At 26.1% G+C, this 19,404-nt stretch overlaps 1 protein-coding gene across 3 annotated transcripts in view; it reads left to right on the top strand.

Annotated features, from left to right (window-relative positions):
• The first annotated feature begins 7,121 nt into the window (after nucleotides 1–7,121).
• The window catches only part of LOC111690216 (ABC transporter G family member 23), an 88,414-nt gene continuing 76,131 nt past the window's right edge, over nucleotides 7,122–19,404 (top strand). The window contains exon 1 of one of the 3 annotated variants that reach the window (XM_046950129.1): nucleotides 7,122–7,759. The gene's annotated coding sequence lies outside the window, so the exon portion shown is untranslated. Of the gene's footprint in view, nucleotides 8,203–11,729; nucleotides 11,817–19,404 lie in introns of those variants that run through there. The other 2 variants (XM_046950128.1, XM_046950131.1) reach the window with 2 other exon arrangements.

Here is a 19,404-nt window from a genome sequence, read left to right as displayed (position 1 = left end):
TAAATTGCAAATATTTGTAGGTTTTATTTGTAAAACATATAATTATTATTTCGTCTAGAAACATTTCAAATTCAAATAATTCCAAGAATTTTGTCTTGCAGCATACTGTTGAGTTAAATTAATGCTTTAAGTAACAATATTTCAAATATGATAAAATAAATTTAAATATTCGTATTTTGTTTTATACATACATACATACATACATACATACATACATATTTCTGAGGCTTAAAGGTGGTTTATATTTTTGTTTTACATTTTTTCTTACCAATTAACAGCCGGTATAAATGTAGAAGAAATTCACCGAGAGAAATAGATAGAACGAAAAGGAAAGACTTGAAAAAATTGTAATTAGTTTTCATAACCTCAAGGCCAGAAATACAAGAAAAAATAATTCTCAAACTTAAATATCTTAAAAAAATTATACAATTTTCTATATGTAAGTCGGAAGAGGTATAATAATGCAAATTCACATAGAAAAATTATACAGACCTCAACATAATTATGAAAACGAAAGAAAAAATGAGAATAAAATTAAAATGGTTTAAAATTTATATACATTTGAGAATAAAGGGGAAGGAAATCCTTGACTATATTTGAATACAAATAATTGATTGTCTTCCGATTTGATTGAAGATTATTACAATTGGATAGTAGGCTAGTATAGTTCTAATGGACAATAACTACCGTAGTTAAACGGGGTTAAAATTTTGGTCACAGAATGTGTAACTTTTCATCTATTGGTCTAATCAAAAAATGTCTACTGAACTATAGCTATTTTTTCAATCTTTCCGATTTTTTTTTCAATATAAAAAAATTGGACTTTTTTTGCTCAAAAGAAATTTTTAGGATGCGATGAACGAATGAATATCTGTCAGAAGAAAGTTCTCTAAACTACCTATAAAATAAAACAAAAAACAAATGTATAGAATTGACAAAACAAACTATGAAAATCGCAGAGATCAAATTGGAATTTGAAAAATTTAATCATATTCAAATGTTTGAGAATTATTTTTTTTTTTAATTTTCCCTTAGAAAGAGATTTTTAAACATTTGTAAACATCAATTTGTTTGTATTAAAGTATACATTTAAAAAAAAATTAATTTAAATAATTTCTTATTTAAAAATAATTTAACTAAGTTATCCTTCCCTAACTCCTTCTTATGAAATAAACATTTAACATTCATTTGACTTTTTCACTTTTTATTTTATTTTTATGTTAGCGCTTTTTGTAATCCCCCCGCCCCCTTTGCAGTTTGCATTTTATTTTCTATTTGATGTTGTTGTACACTAATAAACACGTTTGTTTTCACTACACTTTTTTGTTGTTTTACATGTAAGACCTACAATTTTCTATGTATGTGTGTGGGTTTATTTTACTGTCTGGGACAGAAAAAAAAATCCAACGAAAAAAGGAAGAAAAAAATCTCATTAAGATCTCTAGAGTTGTAGAGAACGTTAAAGTTCACAAATGTGATAAAGTAAATCTAAAGATGGTTGTAAATACAGTATGAATGTCATAAAGTTTTGTGTTAAATGTCAACTCTACTACACTTATACAACAAGTGTAGTATAGTAGTACCTACTTGCTGTTGTTACTACGTTTCTGTACTGTTGTTGTTGTCGTTATGCCTTCATAAATATATTACCCAGAAGATAATAAAAATAAAAAAATAATAATATTAGATCTTCAGACATAAAGTTAAGTAATATAAATGAAACTTATGTACACTGAATTCTAAAAAAATATATATACATATATACACCTTATCATTACGTTACGTTAAAGTTAGAATGGATGTATTTAAGTGTTTATTTTGATATAAACAGTTCTATAAGGAGCCAATGACATTATCAACTAATCCAGCAGAAACATGTATTGATAAAAAAAAACAACATAAAACCCTTTCACTACTAATAAATTGACAACAAATTCATTATTTTAATATAGCGATGCCATAAGAAGCAAATACATAATATGAATGTATGAGTATATGTCAGTCATTATTAGACTAAAAAATAGTAATACAGATGTAATACAGTAATACAGAAATAATCAATAAAAACATGTTTTTGCGTAAGTACAAGTTATTACCAAAAAATACTAGTAATAAGAAATAAGTGCTATTAGTTACATTCCAAACTACCTAAATGACAAAAGAGGAAATTAATTAAAATGTAATGCATATGTATGTATTTTTATTTTATTGCAAACAGCGTTACTTAAATTATTAAAAATGTTATACAAATTTTTGTCGTAAATATATTTAGCTTTTTTTTACTTCAAAGAGTTATTCATTTGCATTAAAATTAGTTTTTGCTTACTAGAGCCTAATTAAAATGAAGCAAACTTTATTTGATAGCATGGTCAGAAACGTAGTTTTTTAATAATTTAGATGAGCTGTTCTAGTAATAATGTAATAATATATAACATTATAAAAATCCGATATGCTGCCTATTATTTGGTGTATGTAAATTACTAAAGTTTGCATTAACGAAAGCATTTTAATAAACATACAAACATTTTCATCCAAATAATGAATATCATTATCATTATGAATATCATAATAATTTATAACATCCGAAATAAGTATGTATATTTAAAACTAGTTATTAGTTTTCATATAAAAAAACTTTAATATGCATTTCATTTCTTTTTAAATCAAATAAGTTTTGCAATTATTCTATTTTATTCTCGTTAGATGTTTTAATAAAATATTTTATTTATTAAAAAATCTTAAACGTTTATTATATAGATTTACCAAAAAAATAAAAGAAATACAGAGGGTTTCCTTTATACTTGAGTCATAATTAAAATATTTCATTTGTTCGTTACTTTTAACCTTCTTCATCTCTTTGCATTAAGTATTTTTTTGGGTTGTTTTGGTAATTTTGAAAAATATCTCATTTATTTAGTTTTTTTTTCCTTCTTTAACTTTTTCTCCTCATGGTTTTTAGATTTACAACAACATTTATACCTATATAAAAAATGGTAGCACTGGAATTTAATTTTCCCTGTTCTATTAGCACAGTTTTGTACCCACGCGTTTGGTCGACTATACTCAGTGAGTTTTCATTACATTGTGTAGACTTTGTGTTTAGCGGAGGCAAATGGTAGAAGTACCCTATTTTTATTTTACCTCTGATAAGTCTTAGTTTTTGATGATCATCATGATTAACTTTATTGTATGAAGCAAAGAGAACCATTAATCAGGAGCTAATATATCCTGGAAAGATTTATATGAGGCCGGGCTCTGATCTAAAATAAGTCTTAAAAATGATATTAATTGTCCATTTAATTCAACATTATTTCAATAAAATCTCTGAGTTGAATTTAATTGTGAAGTTTTTTTCGTACTTGTTATTTATTTCAAAGCCTTGATACATACAATATAGATTATTTGAGTCAGTACCTATTTTAGTTGTTAAAAATCGTTTTGTCTAACTCGAATGGATCAAGTTTCAATAAAGATATGACTATTGCTACAACATTGACCAGCATACCTCTTACAGGTTGGTGTAATAATGGGAGTGATCATGCCTTAGTGCGCTTTACTAGAGATGCATTTGATATTTCCAGACTAAGTCCGATAATGTTATAAATGTGTCTATCTGTTGATGTAGGGTATACAAAATAACGAACATCATAATAAAAATGTTAAAACATTTTAGTACAAAGACACGCATACACACCCAAAATGAGGAAAAAACAATAAAAATTAAACCACTAACATGCACATTATAAAACAACAACAACAGCAATATAATCATCATCATAGTCGTCATCATCATAGAAAGGATCCAAATGGAATGATGATAAAAGTGTGTATAACCTTTCTGCCATTATATTAAAACTCACATCCACACATACAAAACACATCTAATATACAATAGATTCAATAAATGTTATATGTACTAAATATATACATATATGTATGGATGTATGTATGTACTTATGTATATATAATGAACGAAAGCGCGCTCTTTGTCTTTTAACCGCCAAATCAATTATGGTTTATTGTTATTAGCTTTTAGTGTAAATATGTGAGAGTGTCTGTGTATTAGATGGAGAAGAGAGAGAGTATTGCTGAAAATGTATTATGGTCTATATCCTTAATATAAACAAACAAAATCCATTTATTACACGTACTCTCAGCAATAGATTCATATACATAGTTCCATACGTAAAGTTATCAACCAACTAATACAATATTACTTACACTACTCCCCTATAGTTCGTGGAGATCTTGGTAAATTTGTGAATTTATATATAAAAGTTATGATCATATTACGCTCTATATTGCATGTCTGTCAAGTAGTTACATATTTGTTAAAAATGCTATCTGAAATGGATACATTGAACTTTGTAAAACATCCTGTATGTAAGCGTTTCCCCACACAAGTACACACTTTCTTACAAACATAAAATACATATTAACACACTAACACACAGATACACACTCACATATATGTACATATTATTCGGGCAACAAAGGACTTTTTGTAAGTTTATAAACATAATTAATTATGAATCATTTTCTTATAGCACGCAATTTTGAAATTATTATTGTTGTTATTATTGCTGATGATGTCGGTATTTTTATTATAAACATAATTAATACACACACACCAACATATATTAAGTTTTGTTTGTAAAATTAAATATTATAATATAAAAACAGCAACAACAAAAATCAATTAATTTATGTCTCTTTTACTATTGCTTTCCTTTATAGATCATCAAAATGATGAATATCGCGTTGATGTTGCTGCTTCTTATGCTGTTAATGATAATGATGATAAATTGTTATTTGACGTTGTTGTTCCTTGTTTGTTATTTTATTGTTATTGTGTTCATAATTATGTGTGTGTATTTATTAAATGATGATTAAGTTTATCATCACAATTATATTTTCCCGTATCATCAACTTCATCATCTTGTTGGTATTGTCATCACTAATTATAATCCTGATCAAATTTGACAATAGAGAAATAACAACTGCAATAATTATTGACATGTATGTATCTATAAGTTGTTATATGTATGTGAATATTTCGATACGTTTATATTTTATATAAAATTAGCATTACCCTCATCGTATTAATCTTAAAAAACAGAAAACAATGTTTAATGAAACAATACCGTAAAAATTCACCCCTTTATCGTCCGAATATCTACAAAAATTGTTTTAATATGTTCACTGGTTTGTAGTTTTAGCCTTTTACACCCTAAAATGTCCGAATTTCAAGCATATTATATTAAACTCACACAATTACACAGTTCTTTGAACTTTTCATTCATTTCTTATTTTAAATATGTTTTATTCCAAGATCATAAGAACTTTTAACATAGACATATCAACAAATATTTTAACAAAAATTCATGCTGTTACATCAAATTCGTCTTATTCCAATGAAAAATTGTTAAATGATGTGAGAATATTGTCATCATGATTATTATTGGAGAGATAAAGGTTTATTATATGACTTTACTTGTGCTTATAAATGTTTGTGTGAACAATTGTTGTTTGAAATTGATTTTAAGATGAATTAATGATAGATATAACATGACAGCTTTACATGCTTGAAATGAAGACATACTTAATACTATTGTTAAAACATATACAACTATGACAGCATAAAATGGAATGAATTAATTATATTGATGAAGAATTAAACCACCACTTGTGTTAAAGAAGTTCTTAGAATAAGAACATATATAACTTTATTAAATCTGTTCAAAAGAAATATATTGTAGCTAAAATTAAAGTTGTTTTTTTTTACTCCTCAATTACACATAAATAAACTATTATGAATTATTTATTATTTTTTTCATTTCGGTTTCTGTGGTTTTACTAAAAAGGCACTAAAAGCATTCGCATTTTAAATGTCTGGTTAACGTTTGTTAAGAGTTTTATAAAACGCATAGTGTGTAGTAAACGAAAGAAAATAAAAGCAAGAGGAAATTTCATTCTTTGCCACCCACCACAAACTGCGGTAAGAAATATAAAGGAAATTAATGTGTTCATTGATAATTTATATTTTGTAATGCCAACAGCAATAGCAGCAACTAAAATTTGCGGTTGATTATGATAAAAACGCATAGCTAAACCTTTTTATGTGTATATACACAGTTTATAGTATTCTTACGCAAAAATACCACAAAAATATCTGTTCTATTAAAAGGTTAGTTAGTTAGTTAATTAGAAAGGAGGATGAACATATATACACCTAGACCTCTATCGGGCCTGATGTGCGCTCCTTAACCAGTGCCTCAAGTGGGAATCGAATCCACCACCTCCGGTCTACTAGACTAGAACACTAACCTACCAGAGGCCACTATTAAATATTTTTTAGATATTTTTTAAAATTTGTTAACACCTGTATTATCTTATAAAAACCCCAATTTTTTATATTTTTGGGATAAAATTGGAAATACATATTTGCTTAAAAAAAAATCCACACAGTAAACACCTTAATACAACATGTATCTTATTTAGAAACCTGCATAATAAACCAAACAGTTGTTATTGTTTTAACCTGGCTTACAACGAGTGGTTGACAAAAGCACACAATCATTCACAATTGTTGAATAAAAAATATTCTCGTGTTTTTAATTAAATTGTACTCTTAGACTCTCTCTCTCTCTCTCTTTTAACCATTTTAAACTCTCTTTGTTGTTCTTAAAGCCTCTCTTAGCTTAAAACTTGCCAATTAGATCGATTGTTTGAAACTACTTCATGACTCACTATGATATTAGACATGTGTGCTGGTACGTGAGTGAGTTTGTCTATTCTGTTCATTGAGTAGACACACATTTATTGATTTGAAGAATCTTTAGCGCCTGTCTTTATAGCTTTTGCTAGTTTTATTAGTTATACATTTTAAGCGGCTGGTAAATGTTTTAGGCCAAAACAAAAAACGATTAGAAATGTCTATAAACAACACAAGTTTATACTCAAAGTGAAGTAATATTACTATACTAACAGCAAAAAAGAGAATATCACAACAAAGGCGAATGAGGTAAATAAACAAAAATGGAAAACAAACAGCAACAAAAATCAAGAAACTGGTTAATGGGGTCTACTGAATGCAACTTCTCAGGCAGTTAAACAAATTTTGCTGTTTCATGAGAGAATCTGTTGACGTCTCAATAGACTACCGCAACAAATTCAAAAGCGACTGAGCTGAAATGTGTAATGGAATTTTTGCGATTAATGCATTTAAAGCTTGAACGAGTTAACAAAAACGAAGTCTCAGCTTAAGTCAGACAAGCAGAAGTTTTTTAAAAAAAAATAAACTAGATACTGGCATCTTAACACACACAAATACATGTGTTTAGGTATTTGTTAATAATAGTCAAAGTTACTAAACTTTAGTCTGTCAGTCTGTCAGATAGTTAGCATGAGAAGCTGTGATCAAGTACTACCACTACATACATTTGTAATAGCAACCACTACAAGTACGACAACTATTTACTTATTGCCAACAATATTAGCACGAGAAGCTGACCCATCATACTAGCAGACGGCGGTATTTTACAATCAGTCTAGAGCTAAACGTTGCCTTAGACAGTCTACAAAACACTGTCAACGCGGAAGAACTTGTGCAAAATCAATTAAAATCCAAACAAGAATCAAGTTTAAAATTTTAAATCTTTAACTACTCTTCGTTTGCCTAATTAATTTAAAACGTGTATTTGTTTTTACTAACTAACTAAAAGTACAATAATAAAATCAGTAATACTACAAGCAAAAGGTGTGTATTTTGAAAAAAATCGTGCAAAGAATAAAATTGTTTAAAATTGACAAACAACTTTATTACTTTTAAAGTTATTAAAAAAGAGTCATTTTTTTAAACACTTAAACAAGAATTGCGAAAAAATCCCAAATAGAAGAAAAAATCCAAATAAAAAAAGAGTCTTATAAAACCTGTTAAACGTGTGCAAATTGTAAAAAAAAATATTAAAGGAAAAAAAATATATGTAGAAAAAAATATATTTCTAACAAACACAGTAAAATATTCATAAAATACGGAAATTAAAAAAGAAAATTTATTGTAAAAATTGTATGAATTAAATGCTTAATAAAAAGCATTTATAATAAAAAATAAATAAATATCCTTTCTCAAGGATACAAATTTTAAACGACTATTGCACACAGCTACGAATACATACAGATAAACGCGTATCATAATTCAAGGTACGTACGAGTATAAAAATAAATAAAATAAAAGAGAAAAACGAACTGAAAGCTACAGCAAAGGGCATCTCTTTGAAGTATCGTTTTTTATTATTTTTTTCCTTTGTGTGTTCTGAAGTATTTCTAGCTAAAATTGAGAGCAAAAATGTAGTAATGTGATATGAACTTTTCAAGGATTTTTTTAAATTTTCGAAAGTATTTCGAAATGTCCTTGAAAATTTAATTCGCTTATGAGGAAGAAGAATTTCAACTTGTGAATGTTTAAAAATTTAGATGATGTCTGCTACTAATAGTCTGGAATAAGCAAAATATTTTTAATTTTTTTTAAATAAAAGTTTCTAAAATAATATTAAATAATTGCCCATTTACAAATATTTTTCGTTGTTTACTCCAGCAATACCCAGAACCTTTGCTTTGCTGAAATGCTGGAAACTAATTTTCCAAATGTCATAATTTTATGTTTAGTTCAGATTTAATTTTAAAAACTTATTTTATTAAATCCTTAATATTTTTTCAACAATTTTCAACAATTAAATATCTTTATTTTCTAACAATTTAACAAATTTATATATAAAACTCTATTATAGTAACAAATTATTCATAATATGAAATTATTAAATCTCTATTTTAAATGACCAACAAATTTAGTTTTTAGTAACAAATAAAACACATTGTGCAGAGAAGAGTACTAAACTATTATAAAACAATTTTATAATATGCAATCCAAAGTCAATGCATTTCTCTAATAACTGCAACGAAATGTAAAATTTTCGTAATGCGGCCATTAACGTCGATGCAACAATGAAAATTAACAATAAGCTTATTTACATAATTATTGACCCCAAAATTAAAAATACATAGACGATATAATGCATAAACACAAAACAAAAAAAGCCGAACTTGTTTCTCATTAATTTTAAATGTTTTGTAATAGAATTTTGTACTTTCGCAATAATGAAACATATACACACAGATAGACATTTACAACACCAGCTTTTGAATGCTCTTAGTATTCCCACAACTGTAGCAGAAGGCATCCAATGCGTGGTTGTGTTTTGGCATTTTTAAAAACTGCATATAAATGCATAGTTTTCCGTACCCTGCAGTTCACGGTGACTGCCTCAAATTAGTCTCAAATTAGACAAGTAAAAAAAGACTACATAATAATCTAGTATAATATAAAATAAAATAGTCGACTACTTCCATAAAACAAATCAATAGAAAAATTTATAGACCATTTCTTAGACTAGTCAATAGGATAGTCTATTGTTTAATTAGTCAATATATAGAAAAAATTATAGATTAATCCATAGACTAGTCAATAGAATAGTTCATTGTTTTATTAGCCAATTGAGTAGTCAATACATTTGTCAGTAAATTAGTAAAAGGGTTATAAACCATTCGATAGACTAGTGAATAATGACTAGTGAATATTGACTAGTTCATATGTTAGTCAATAGACTGGCCAATATATACTTTATAAAACATTCCATAGAATAGTCAGTTATACATAGACGAGATAATGTCGGTGTTGTAAATAATCTAAACGAAATGCATTGACATCGTGTAAAACTGCTGGGTATGCTTTTTGGTATGCTAATACATGTGTAAAACTGTGTGTTAAATATGTGGAAGCCGCTACTATTTTTGTATCACTTATCTAGTACTTGTGCTGAACTATTGATTATGATTATTGATTTTGTCTTTGTATTAGTTAGTTGCTTGGTTTTGTAATTTTGTTATGGCGTTTAGCATTGTGCAGCATCACATTTTTCTATGATTATTATTTTTATTTTAGTTTCTACCGACTTTAAACTACACAAAGCTAGATACAAATAATGTTATATACATATTTATATGATTTTTCATATGCAATACAAATACAAAATTTATGCATTTATAGCTACAGATACATTTCACAATGCTTCTTGTTTTGTTTAGCACAAAAACGAAAAAAAAAAGATTGAAATGAAAAAAATTAAAAGAGGTTTATTTACTGCTTCAATGACTTGATTCTCCATATTCGTACAAACATACATACACACATGTAGTTTTTCCATTTGTATTGTGTTACACTTCCATTGAAATGGAGCTCAAGGTCATGGTTTATACTTGTTATACACTTTTGTACATACATACATACTTCGTTCCATAAAACATGTATGAATGTATATTTGACTATAAATTCAAAAATGGAAATACAACAAACAATCAACCAACAAAATATATATACAAGTTAAAAAAAATCTTTAAATGTTAATAGCCTCAAAAATACTACTTGTGCTGTTGGTTTTGAGTCCGATTAAAAAAATATTAATAATGAAAACAGCACAAAAAAGAAGAAGAAACAATAAAAAATGGAACTTTATAAATATGTACATACAATTCGAACACATTTATGTACATATGTAGTAGGTACATACATATGTATGTATATATTTTGAAAATAAATACTCTAGCACTTTGGTTATTTGGTTGGTTGACCGGATTGTTTGTTCCATATAAACGCCTGTTGTTTTCGTTGTATCAAACGTTAAATTTGTTTATCGTTTATATTGACGTTTGTTTTTGTTGCCATTATTATTGTTATTGCTGTTCCATTGTTTCTTATTATTGTTCTGTGATGTCAACTGTTTATTTTTTTAACCCGTATATACAAACACTTTGTTACAACTCTAACACATAAATACAATACGTTGAACTTGTTGAAAAATCTTAATTAAAAGTTAAAAGTAATATTAATTGTTTTATTTTTTTTAATAAATCCAGATCGTTTAACGTCATTTAAATTAAATAACAATAACAATTTTACTCGGTAAATTAGGACTTTGTTTTTATAAAATTTTTTAAAATTATTCTTTTTTTATTATAAACGTAACTTTTCTGTTTAAAAATAATTACCTATACAAATTTGTTTAATTGTTGTTAATTACTTTTCTGTAATATTTGTGCACAGGGTGTGATATTGCACAGTGATAAGCTACATAAAATACTAGACTTTTTAGCAAAGTTATGTACTCATGAGACCTATTCGGCGGGGCATATAATTCGACTGTCTTATACTTAAATGGTAGCATAGTTCTTAGAAGATATTTTATGAATCATGCTGATTCTTAAAAGACAGACTTTTCTGCTGAAAGTATAACATTTCTTCCGACACAAATATGTATTGAACAAATGTGAAAAATGTTCTCCTTTTACATCAGCTACAAAATTTAAAAACCAAAACTTTTAAAAAGAATTTTATAATATTAATTTCAAGTTTAAAACGTGTTAGAATTCCCCATCTAAAAATACACCGAATTCTATAAAAAAACCGGTATCAATTCAAACTGTAAACAAGCGTTTAAATAAGATGGCTAAATTAATTCAAAACAACAACTCATTAAAAGTAATAGAATATAAATATTCTATTGTTAATTGACCAAACTAAAAGATTGATTAAAAAAAATCCAACACTAAACAACAGTAAATATCGTTTATAATAAATATGTATTTACATGCTTATGTGTATAAATAAATTCCAGACTCCAACAAACAAATTATGAACGTTTTATGATGTTTTTAAATAATTTAATTTAAATTTATTCACATTTAAACAACCAAATATCAAGGTGAGTTTATTGAATATTTATTAACGGCAAAATATGTGATTGTGTGTAATTTGCATTAAATTGGTGTTTTTTTAATGCAAAAAAATTATTTAAAACATTTCAAATTTTGCAGAAAAAAAAAACATAAATTGAAATTCATCAATAAAAATTAGGGCTTTAATTATATTTAATATTCATTAATATTGGTTTTCTATGGATGGGGTGGTAATTGTGTGTATGTATGAAAGTGTCCAAGTGTTAGGAGGTATATACCCAGAAGTTCTATTATTACAATAAATTAGCACTCTGACTGTTTATATAGGTCATCATATATTTCGTTGTATGTTTAAATACAATTTTTGAAAATTTTTAATAATCAATAAAATGTTTAACTTCCATGTCAAAGATCAGCTTTATATTTAGACGGATTTAATTTATTACTTAGTATAGATTTAGCATCGTAAACTTCTTTTTAATCTTAAGAAGTTACAATTCATTCAGTAGTAGTTAGTTTCCTATATTAATTGTAAATCTAGTACCATGGACTACAGGGTATATAATGGGAATGCAACGACATGATTATGAATAAATAAATAAATGACTAAACAAGTTAAATTGGATCAAATGTTTATAGGTAAATGCATCATACACATGTGCTGATATACTTATTTATAATAAACCGACAAATAGTTACAAGCAAAATATATACTGTGTATAGAATTTATTATTGTATCAATTATTTTCATAAATATATACATCTGTCTGTGGGTCTGTTATGAAAGTGTTTGTATGTATAATACAAAGTGCATTTTTATGGATTTATGTATGTACGTTTATGCTCACATACATATCTATGTAATTAATGAAAACTTTATGTTGGTTTTGGCCAAAGGGGTAGTTTTTTTTTAAATTCAAAAAAAATTTTTTGTTGAAATTAAAACAAGGCCATTTTAAAAACATATATTTTAAATAAAATACATGAGTTTAAACGCAAGTGTATATACATGACCAGTGGATTCTTGTATATGAATATATGAAATTTTCATACGACTGTATAAATTTATGTATGAAATTTTCGAATTGTACAAGAGTATGTATGCATTTGGTAATGTTTTTAGTGTAGAAAAGAAAAATATATAAAAATTATAAAAAATAAATATTAAAATAATTAAATTACCGCAAATTTTCAACCATGATTACAACATGCTGCTACTATAACGCGGTCTTTCTGGCTATTATTGCTAATACAACATTACGCATACACTCACAAACATCTATATGTATGTCCTTAAAAAAGTCTCCCTTTACAAACACAGAAACATGAATATACTTGTAGATATATTCCCACATATGCAAATATGTTCAATAACCCAACAATCATTTAGGCTCAAAGTAATTTAAAATTTTATTTGATAATTATTTCTAAAAACTTTTAAGAAAACTATAATATTTTTTAATTGATTTATTGGGTTTTTCAAAAAACTTATTTGTGTTTGGTGTTGCCCGAATTCATAAGTATGTGAATCCGTGCGTGTATGTGTCTCTGTGTTGGTGTTTGTTTTTAAATATGTATATTATATAGTAGTATGTAGAACATTTTGGTGTTACCGCAGCCGCCATTGCATTTCAGATTTAATAAAACATTTAATTTTTGTTAAATTATTACAAAAACTACAATAAACTGTGTTAAAGGACATTTCTGCATATACATAATTATGTATGTATATGTTACCAACATACATACAATCACAAATTAAAACCATATTGTCGTACATGAGTATTGAAAATTAATTTAGTTATTTTAAACATTTCAATTGATTTTTAATAATAAATTAATGAAAATCACAAATGTAAAACTAATACAGCAGCAACGAATAGAAACTGAGCAGTACTTGTTGTAGATAATAAATAAATTATTAAATTTTAACTTTAATTTCACATTGATTTATCAAATAACAAAGGGTAAAGATAAAAACTCTTGGAATATTCGCATATATTTACAAAAGTCTGATTGGGGAAGTACCTTATTTCAGAAAAAAAAACAATTTTAATATAAGTTCTTTTTTCACTATTAAGTTTTATAAAAATCATAAGGAAAATTGTAACGAACGAAAAATTTGTTTGATATTTTTAAATATATAAAAATGTATGACATTTTGTACTTAACCAAATTTGTTGAGATTGCTTTTCTACAAAGGAAAAGGATTCAAATGATTGACTTATATGTATATCTAAACTTATACTTTTTCTAAGCCAATTTTTCAATTCAGTTTCATCCTATGACTAAACTCTAATGCCGAACTTTGCGGTAAAGAGTGCAGAAATATTTTGAATAGGGTTCTTGGTTTTATATTTTTACGCTCAAATAATTAAGACAGTTAGATATTTAAAGCAAGTAATAAATTCTACAAGAAGTATTAACTTAAAATCATTATTAAAATTATTTTAAATTTTTAGGCCTCGATGTTCCAGTATAATCTGAGTCGTTTGATAAAAACTTTCTTTTGAAGTATTTTAAGAAAAGACTTATAATAACTTTAAAAATGTTAACACTTGCTTGAGTGTAATATTTTCCCCATAAAAATGCACATTTTGTAATAATAAACCAACACAAATAAAATGTTCAAACAAATTAAATTAAAAAAAGACCTTTGCATAATGACATCTTGTGACCATAATTAAGTAAAAATTCTTGGTTTTTAATTGAAAAATTTTATTATAATTAATTTTTTTTCTGACATTTACAAATTATATTTTTTCATTTGGCTGAACCAGCGAGTGAAAAATAAGCTAAAATTATTATGCAGAAAAAATAACATGACAAAAAGAAAAGAAGCCAAATGAATTAGAATAAATTTTAAAGTCAAGATCATCAACATGAAAGTGTAAATAAGCCACTTAGATAAACACTAAGCTACTCACACACATTCACTCTCTACTAACCTGATAACAAAAAAGGACAATTATTCACACAAAATTTATTTACATAATCTCTGTTAACTATGCAGAAATACTTAATACATACAAGAATACACACACACACACAGATACAAAATGCAAACATTTACAATCAAATTAAAAGATTCAGTTCAATGTTTGATGTCATGAAAGTATAGAAATGAAGACACAAAAGTGATGTAGATAGAATAAGAAATAATAGTAATAAAGTGAAAAAATAGAAAATGTTGAATAAATGAATGAAACGAATGAAAGAATCAACTTCATTAGCATTTTAAACTAACAAATTGTATATAAAATTATTTCATTTTAACTTGTTCTACTTCTTTCGCATTTTTTTCTCGGCCAAGATTTCAAAAATAAACAACAAAAAACAACCCACTATAAAATAAATATAAAATTTATTTTTTTAAGACATTTGAATAAGTTTAGTTCAAATAGTTTTTTTATTTATTCGATACTATGTATTTGGTGATGATGACGATTGTTGTCTAATGATGACTACTAGAAAATTTTTAAACGTATTTGGTGAATGCAGTTTATATACAAATCAAAAGCTTTAAAGTTATTTAACGTTTTTGTTGTCTTAATGCTAAATATTCTAGTGAATGGAAAGGCCATCATTATTACTAAGCAAATAAAAAAATAATAAAAAATGAAAAAATAAATTGAAAAATAAGTGAAAACTATGATCAAATAAAAATATTAAAACGTAAAGCAAAATATAAATTCCTACGGATACATTCATGCCAAAGGTTGTGTTGATTTAATATTTAACAGATATTTAGAAGCATTTATCTTTTCTGTTCAACAATGATGATAGCAAGAAAACCAACAACTATATACTAGCACTGTGCCTGCTAGAGCAGAGATTCTTAAACAGTTTTTTTACAAAAACCAAAAGCGGAAATTCTTAATTGGGTTTATTAGATAGATAGATAGATAGATAGATAGATAGATAGATAGATAGATAGATAGATAGATAGATAGATAGATAGATAGATAGATAGATAGATAGATAGATAGGTAGATAGATAGATAGATAGAATGATAGATAGATAGATAGATAGATAGATAGATAGATAGATAGATAGATAGATAGATAGATAGATAGATAGATAGATAGATAGATAGATAGATAGATAGATAGAAAATATATAGATAGATAGATAGATAGATAGATAGATAGATAGATAGATAGATAGATAGATAGATAGATAAATAAATATAATTAAATATATCTGCAATTTTTCACAGTTTGGAAGCCACTGACATAAACTTCTACTGACACATGATGACTAGAAACTCGACAGAACTATTGCGTGTCATTAGAGCATTGATTGTTGTTGTACACAATAATGTAAATAAAATAAAAAATAATAATTCCAATTACCGAGTACTAAGCTACTTGTACTCCAACTAGAAAAACAAACAAGATATGAACAAAATGAAGTATTAAACGCTGAACTAGCAATTTACCAATGGAAAGATCTCAATGCCATTGTTATGTAATAGCAGGAATTTTATATATTATTTTTGAATTATATTTTAAACATTAAAATGCAAAAAAGAAAACAACAAGCAATGTATAAAAAACTTAGTTGTTGTTAATAAGGATTTTACTATAATATATTAAAAAAAACAATTTAATGCCAACAGGAGAAAAGTTTTTGCAGGATCGTTATAAAACAAATAATTAAAATTCATGTATACATTTTATTTTTGAACGTTTGGTATATTCTAATCTACAAATATTCCTGAAGGTACATACAAGAAAATATATTAAATTTATTTAAATTAAAATCGAAAATTTAGTACATCTTTTTTGTGGCTGCTAAACCCTTTTTGGAATGCTTAAAGTTTATTTTGGTCATAAATTTGTAAAAAAAAAGAAATAAATCAAGCGTCAATTATTTGTCTGTTGTTTGCTTGACAATTGTTTGTTTCTTTAGTTTAAGATGCAGTTGTTGACAATTCCCACTAAAAGACTCACATTTGCACCCACACTTTTATATTGTTTTAAAAAATGTATATATAACAAATGAAAAAAGGAATAAAATACATTCACAATGTCAGTGATGGCCTGTCACAGATGTTGTTCTGAATATTTATATGATTTTTATTTGTCAGAGACGTCTAAAACATTTTCATTTCATTATTTTTTCTGTCACTTAAACTCTGGGGGTTTGAAATCCTGTTGTTGCTGTTATTTTGAAGGCAACATGAAATGTATTAATTTCAGTTTTCTTGGAAGGATTTATTGAAATGGTTGTCATCATAACAAAAAGTTTTATCAAGAGTACAATTTTTGTGCCTGAAGAAAGTATTATTATGTATACATACATATATATGTATGTGTATGTATGTTTATATGTATGTATATGTGTAATAATAGGAAACTATTTCTTACTCCCATTTAGAATTGTATACATTTTTTCTACGACCCTGAAGCTTTGAATATTTGTGAAGGCTGCTGTTGTTGTAAAAGTTGATGCTGGGGACTTCGTATTTTTTATGCTACAACTTTTTTGTTTCATGCTTTTTTAAACCATTTCACAAATTACAGGTATTTTAGTTACTTTAATGCGTTCGTAATATGTTAATGATACGATCATCGTATAAACTGATTTCGTAAAGTCCACTGTATTATTAAAATTTTATAGTTCCATTTTTAGATATAGGTAAAAACAAATTTTTTACCTATATCTAAAAAAACTAATAATATATCTCTAATCGAAAAGGTCAACCAAAAGTCAGCACTGCCACATGTTGCAGTATCTTTGCGCACTAGTCTTTTGTTTATTTTTTTATTTGTTGTCATTTTTGCTATATTGGTGATTTTTGCAATAACTCTCGACTTGTTTATTTGTGCTACGGAAATGTAATCAAAACCATTTCTAACCCACACCCGCCTGTTTGAATCAAAATGGAGTGAAAATATAAAACTGACTGTTTGTGTTGGTGTTAGTGTGATTGTCATTGCCAATGGGGTCTAAATAAGAAATGAAAATGTAAATTTATTGTAAATATTATTGACATTTCTATAATTTAAATTTTCTTTTTTGTACGCAATAATTCTGAACGTTTTCAAGGTTGCTATGTTTCAACGAGATTTAAGATGGAAATATTTAAGTATGACAGGCAAAATGATATTTAAAATGCAAACATTAATACTCGTATTTAAAAAGATATTAATGTATTATTTTCGGAATATGTGTTACACACATAATCCGAACAAAATTTCTACCATAAACCATCAATAAGTTTATTAAGCATTTATAAATATGAGGGTAAATATTTAAGATATTTTAAGGAAATAATTTAAATTTAGTTTTTTTATTCAATTAGGTCTAAAATAGCGCTTGATTTCTTATCAAAGATATATAGAACTATTATGGATAAAATATCACGTAGATAATTATCTCGTATTTATGAGAAGTGTCAATTTGTTTATAATTTCTTCAATGTAATTTTTCGAGAATTATCGAGGAATATTTCCGAAAATATCTACCCTCACTTGTAGTCAAATTAACCAATTAGTTTTCCAAATATTTCCTAATTTTTAATATCCATAGCAATCGCGTTAAGCTTTTTTTAACCAAATTATTATACATGAATTTAAATTTCAATAATTCCGTCAAGATTTTAACATCAAACTACACTTCTATATAAATAAACATTTAAATTTCCCTTATTAATACAAATTCATAAATGCTAAATCAGTTTTGTATTAATATCCTTTAAATAATATAAAAATAAATACAATATTTTTCTTTTTCACTTTTTAACAGAATAAATTTTATTCATAAAAACCATTTTGTTGGCTATATTTTTCTATAGGTATATTTAAGGGGCATTTAGTTGTTGTATTATTATTTACACAAATATTTTTTATTGATTATTAATAAAAAACAAATTTGTTAAGGGATTCATGCTGAGGTTATAAACGTTCTTTTATGCCAAAATATGAGAGTTACTGTGTGTGTACATGTGTTAACCCCAACCGGATATTCAGAAGATTTTTATACATATAAAAAAAACATAAGTAAAGTTCGGAAATTTGTATTTGCAAATATTTGTAGCATATTTAAAAAGGGATATATTTTGCAAAAAATATAAAGCAGCAAAACGACCCAACAATGGTCATATGTTTTTTCATTCTTTCTTTAGTTACTGATTTGTATACAATATGAATTTATTAGGCAAAAAAAGACAAAAAAAAACAACAACAACAACAACAACAACCGAAACAAATTAAATAAAATAAAAAATTAATAATATGTTCGTCATGATTTATGTTTTGAATATAAAAAAGCTTAAAATAGAGCTAAATTTGAAAAGAAATATAAAAAACTTTATAATCTATAAAAAAGTAAAATAGGTATAGATGTAAATTTTACATTTTAAAGGGAAACATTTTTGTTTCTTTTTTGTATTTATTTGTTTATGGGTATGTATGGGTGTTTTTGTGAAACCTGTTTGTTAGGTTGCTTCCTGAAAAAAAATTAAACCACAAGGCCCTTATCTAGTTGGCTTTTATGTTTGATTTCATTATCCCTCAAAAGAGTGGGGTATTAACTTGTTTGCTATACTTTTTAATATGATTTAATGCATGTTGATGAACTCGGCTATGTACTGATATACACATACA

The sequence above is a fragment of the Lucilia cuprina genome, chromosome 4 (assembly GCF_022045245.1).
Source record: "Lucilia cuprina isolate Lc7/37 chromosome 4, ASM2204524v1, whole genome shotgun sequence".
Classification (NCBI taxonomy): domain Eukaryota; kingdom Metazoa; phylum Arthropoda; class Insecta; order Diptera; family Calliphoridae; genus Lucilia; species Lucilia cuprina.
The sequence above is the reverse complement of the archived record's forward strand: the minus strand, read 5'-3'. Positions and strand labels throughout refer to the sequence as shown.